The 6,000-nt window shown below is 33.8% G+C and overlaps 1 non-coding gene across 1 annotated transcript; it reads left to right on the forward strand.

The window, feature by feature from the left end:
* Window positions 432-504, forward strand: TRNAK-UUU. The gene has a single exon. It is a non-coding gene; the product is annotated as a tRNA-Lys (tRNA).

Consider the following 6,000-nt stretch of genomic DNA (forward strand, 5'->3'; position numbering starts at 1 on the left):
TTTAGAATTTAACAAATCCTCTCAATTGGTTACCCAACTGATAAACCATTGTATTTTGTTCTCTTATAGGGAGGTAAGCTCACCAAGATAAGTATATTCACCTCTTATTCTTTTTTAAATTAAAAAAATAATAGATTACAAATTCTAAAATTTGTTATTGTATAATATTGGATTTGAACCAAATAAGATATTACAAATTTTAGAATTATGTTGAACCAAATAAAATATTAAAAATCCTAAAGCAAATATAAAACACTATGAGTTTAAAATTTTTATAAAAATATAAATCTTAAAAGTTTAGGATTTGGACTAAACAGCCTCTAAGTACAAGTGAAGGCGTCATAATCGGGTCACGCGGTAACGTAGAAGTGGGGGGTTACACGTGAATGAATAGTAATGATAAATAACATTAACACGAACACATGGCACCAGCCGTCTTAGCTCAGCCGGTAGAGCGCACGGCTTTTAACCGTGTGGTCGTGGGTTCGATTCCCACAGACGGCGATGAACATATTTTTTAATCAAAATTCTGTTTAGAAAAATATATGTAGAAAATTGTAACTGTTGAAATCTAAAAGACAATTTGTTGATATCTAAAAGACATTATGTTGATATCTAAAAGACAAAATGTATGTGAACATTATTTTGTATGTGGACTATTAATTTCATATCCTTTTGTATTCCATCATGTATCTATAAATTGTATGATGTATGGAAATGGAATTGGGTAAATAAAAGATTATAATTTCTCTTCTTCTCTTGTCTCTTGTTTCATTTCTTTAGTATTTTACCACACGTTATCAGCACGAGTGGCTCTAGCCGGTTCGTGATCATCGGTTCATAACAATAGATTTTTAGGTGTACATCTTCTGCAAGGTAATAATACATTCGGCCTTTGTCTATTTACATAGTATCAAACTTTACGTCGAGTGATTATGATTATGTCCAGTATGATATGCAATTCTTTGGTTTGTTTTTATGCAAATCATGTGATAATGATATATTTGCTAAGTTTTTATAAACACACAAGCATGCATGATGCTTAAGCCATATTCATACTGATCAATTGAGCATTTTGAGACCATCATGGATTACATGAACTCTAGTACTCTATCCCTTGCTTCTTTATGTGAACGTACAATGTGCAGAAATATCAATTTTCTAACTGTATTTGCATATAAACTCAAATCCTATGTGGCTAGCCTTCTTGATTACATGTATAATTAGAAATTTTGTTTGTGGCATTTGCTAGATCACGTCTCTCCATGGTCCATTAAATAAAACTTGTACACTATTCAACATTTCCATTACATCATTGCTAACATGATGGTAAAGTTTGTCACTTGGTTACTAGAGGATTGATCTGTCACATTTGAACCATGAGAATGTTTTAAACTCAAAATTTATCAAGTGATCATGGTTTTTTTTTTCCGTTGGAACAGAAAAAAAAAATTCCTAGGCCTAAGCATTGTCATCAATTCACTTTTACTGTTACTTTATACAATGAAGTAGATGCTTCTGGCTCAAGTTCATATGCACATACTTAAGCGTCAAGACCTAATGTGAATTCATAGCCAAAAGCCTTAAAAGTTCCAATAATGTTTGTTTATAGCATCAAAGACTAGAACATCCTAATACCAAAAAAAAAAAATTTGAAAAATCGAATAATGAATAATTCTAACCATATGATATACGAGTAAGATGTTATTTGTAGTTCTTAAATTTTCATTTTATCTCCCGAGAGTATGAGAACCATTCTACTTCCTATTTGTATATACATGCATATATGAGCTTTTGTATGTCTACAAAGTGTTCTATTTTTGTACAGTGGTAAGCAAATGGGTGTTTCACCACTAATCTTGGACTATAGAGTTTTGATTGAATTTGTATATGACTAATGAGTTTAAGTTCAACAATCAAAGATGATTTAAGACCCTTGTTAGTTGTTAGCTTGCTTATAGACTAGTGCTATTGCATTAAATGTGATGTTGAATTTTTCAAATGCTATCAATGCAAGCAACAGTTAAAGGATGTCAAATCTTTTATAAGTTTGAGATAGAGTCTCTCTTCTGGATATGCAAATATTTCTAATTTTTCATGCACTAATCTTTTTGTCCCCATGATTAGTGCACTGTGATATATGATAGTAATTATTACTTGTTTTTCGCCTCGAACGTTTATTTTTACTGACACCCTTGTGATTTTTGCACGATTATATCTCTTGATTCTTTAAGTATCTTTGTCCAGAAGACAAACACTTTAAATTTTCTCTCTATCAATTAAGACATGAAAAATTAATACCTCACTGAAAAAGTGTTCACTTTTCTGGGCAATCCCTGAAGGATAGCTTTGATCTATGAAAACCAATAATCTTCCCTCAAACGCAACTAGCAGACTGAATCAGAACTTTTTGGATTTCAAATACATGACTAAATATGATTCAGCTCTGTACCAAATTATCTAGTAGCTGAAACTTTGTAAGCAGAACATTACAGACAGTGATAAAATTGATCGAAAAATTCTTTTCCCTATTCCACGCAAATAATATTGTACTCCAGCAGCAGTACATGACCAAGAATTGCACTTAGCATTTTGAATTGATTAGTAGTCGAAGAGAAGCACAATCAATTGATGATTAGAAATCATAATGTCAGACTAGTTGGCTGACGAGTTGTGTTTGTAGCACATGCTACAATTCAGAAAAGTACTTATACGCGTGGACAAGGGGGAGGCTATGAACATAGTAGGAGATCTTATCCTGTAGCCATTTTTGGATTTTAAACCCTTGACTGAATACAATTCAAACCTTGTACTCTTACAATAGTACAACTAAAAGCTTTATGAACTAATCCTTGCATTAGTAGTTGTTAAAAACACAACCAGCTGTTGTGAGAAACCATAATACAAGTTTAATTGGTTCAATTTAAATTAATATTCATAAGCTCGAACGAGGGGGAGGTAGTAGATCTTATTGAGGTGCTCAAGGTAAACTATTTGGTTTTTCTATATTTGGATTATATGCATTTGTCAGACAATTTTAATTTATCTTGATTTTGCTTTAAACTCTTGTGAACCTATGTGGTTTTTATTCATATGTGTATATTTTAGAATTTGTCTGACCTAAAATACAACATGTTGCGATAAGTTTGAGATTTAGGGACCCAAATTCTTTTAAATTCTGGCATGAGCGATTGGGTCATCTTGGGCAAAATATGTTTTGTCGGATTTCCTTAAATTAAATGGGGCATTCAAACCAAATCCGACCAACTGCATATATCATAATTTTCCCCCTTTATCTAATACGTGGTGAAGAAGCGAAACATTTCCCATCTGCGTATTATTTATTTGCAGTCCATGTTTCTATATCACCACCATAGCGTACCTCTATGGGACCTCGGTGAATGTACATACATTATTTATGAAACACCGTCAATAATTTAGTACCTATGGCCCATGTTAGGGCATCAATTTACAATTTAGTACGTTGACTGCATTTTTATTGAAAATCAATTCTCGACATTAGGGGGAGATTAGTGCCCAAAATACAAAATAATGTCAAGAAATTCCATTGGTGAAAAAGATCTTTAATATTTATATCCACGTACTAGTCAAACTGAACCAGAAGCTCAAATGATAATCTGGTAAGAAAAGAGTGACTAAGCCCCATATTCATGTTGAATATATCATTGATGATTTGGTATGCCAGAAGCACATTGTGCTAGAAGCATATAAAACATGTTAGTGTAAAAGATAAAAGTCCGCGGCAAACTAAATTATATATATAGAAAGACAGTCACTCCCATAACCTCCAGAAAAGGTTCATCCTGAAGATGAAATCTCCAGTAAATTGCACGTGCACTTGATAATATTGGAGATGCGGAACGGCCAAATCCAATTGTTAAGGGAAATGACAAGGATTTGGTTGACATAAAATAAGAATTGCAGTGGCCACGAATTTGTGAAAAAGGAGAAATATATAATAGAAATATAAAAGTTGTCGACAACATAGTTACCTCTACAGTTGCTCTTACTATCTCCGAAAATAATCTAGATCCAGAACCTAAGTCGGTAATAGAGTGCTTGAAGCACTCGGACTAGGTGAGATGGAAAGTGACAATTGAGGCTGAGCTGAACTCGCTAAAGTATTTTGAACCTGTAGTCTATACCTGCAGGATATATATGGGTCTTCGTAAGAAAAATAAATGAAATTGTAAGGTGGTGAGATATAAAGCGAGATTCATAGCTAAATGGGTTCACGCAGAGACCCGACATCGATTTAGATGTAAAATATTCTCCTATTAGTGATTGTATTATGTTCCGCAAGTTAATACCTATGGCAAAACTATGAGTTTATATATGCAGTATATGTACGTCATGACCACATTTTAATATGAGTCATTAGACGCTAATATTTTTATATGAAAGTCCCTGATGGACTTAAAATTCCTAAATTGAGAGAAAATAAGAATCCGGTCCCTCGAAGTGGATAAAGACCCATTTAGACCCAAAGAAGATAATGAAGAAATGTTAGGGCCAGAAGTTCCCTATCTGAGCACCATTGGAGCACTTATTTATCTCGCAAATTGCACCAGGCCTGATATTGCATTTGCGGTGAACTTACTAGCAAGGTATAGTGCTTATCCTACAAGGAGGTAATGGAATGTCGTTAAACATTTCCTTCGCTATCTTCAAGATACAAAAGATCTTGGACTATTCTATAAAAGAAACCAAGATATAACATTGGTGAGCTATTAGGACGCTGGCTACATGTCTGATCCCCATAACGCCAGATCCCAGACTGGTTATGTTTTTCTCTGTGGTGGTACTGTCGTTTCTTAGAGGTCTGTTAAGCTGACCATGGTGACTACTTCTTCTAACCACTCAGAGATTATCATTTTATATGAGACCTCACGAGAATGTGTATGATTAAGATCGTTGATACGATATATTTGTGGCTCGTGTGGTCTAGCAAAAGATGATATTCCCCCACTGTCCTTTTATGAGGACAATGCAGCTTGTGTTGCACAAATGAGCAGTGGATATGTAAAATGAACCATGACAAAACATATTACGCCAAAATTCTTTTATCCACATGAGCTCCAAAAGAATGGCGAAATCAAACATATTACGCCAAAATTCTTTTATCCACATGAGCTCCAAAAGAATGGCGAAATCACCATCGAAAAAAGTTCGGTCAAGTGACAATCTTGCAGATTTGTTCACTAAATCTCTGCCTACATCAACTTATGAGAAATATGTTCACAATATGCATAGACTTGAAAGACTATCTTCTTCAGGGGGAGCAAATTCTTAAAGAACAATCCTGAAGATTGGGCCTTGAAGGTCTATTATCATAATTTGCCTCTTTTCGCTAAGTTTTGTCCCACTGGGTTTTTCTTAGCATAGACTCAGAAGATTGTCATCATCAAGGGGAGCGAATTTTAACGCAATCCCGAAGATTGTGCCTTGAAGGACTATAGTTGTACTCTTTTTTTCTTTTGCTAAGTTTTGTCCCACATGGTTTTCTTAGCTAAAGGTTTTTAATGAGGCAACTAATGCAACATAAGTTTGGATCCCGAAGATCTATAGTTGTACTCTTTTTTTCCTTTGCTAAGTTTTGTCCCACAGAGTTTTCTTAGTTAAAGGTTTTTAATGAGGCAACTAATGCAACAATAATCTACTAATATCGTGTACTCTTTTCCTCGACTAGTTTTTATCCCACTGGGTTTTCCTAGCGAGGTTTTTAACGAGGCATTGACATTTCGAAGTAATGTCCAATGGGGAGTGTTGAAATCTAAAAGACATTTTGTTGATATTTAAAAGACAAAATGTATGTGGACATTACTTTATATGTGGACTATTAATTTCATGTCATTTTGTATTCCACCATGTATCTATAAATTGTACGATGTATGGAAATAAAATTAGGTAAATAAAAGATTATAATTTCTCTTCTTCTCTGGTCTCTTGTTTCATTTCTTTAGTATATTACAACAATAA

The sequence above is a fragment of the Asparagus officinalis genome, chromosome 8 (genome assembly GCF_001876935.1).
Source record: "Asparagus officinalis chromosome 8, Aspof.V1, whole genome shotgun sequence".
Taxonomy (NCBI): domain Eukaryota; kingdom Viridiplantae; phylum Streptophyta; class Magnoliopsida; order Asparagales; family Asparagaceae; genus Asparagus; species Asparagus officinalis.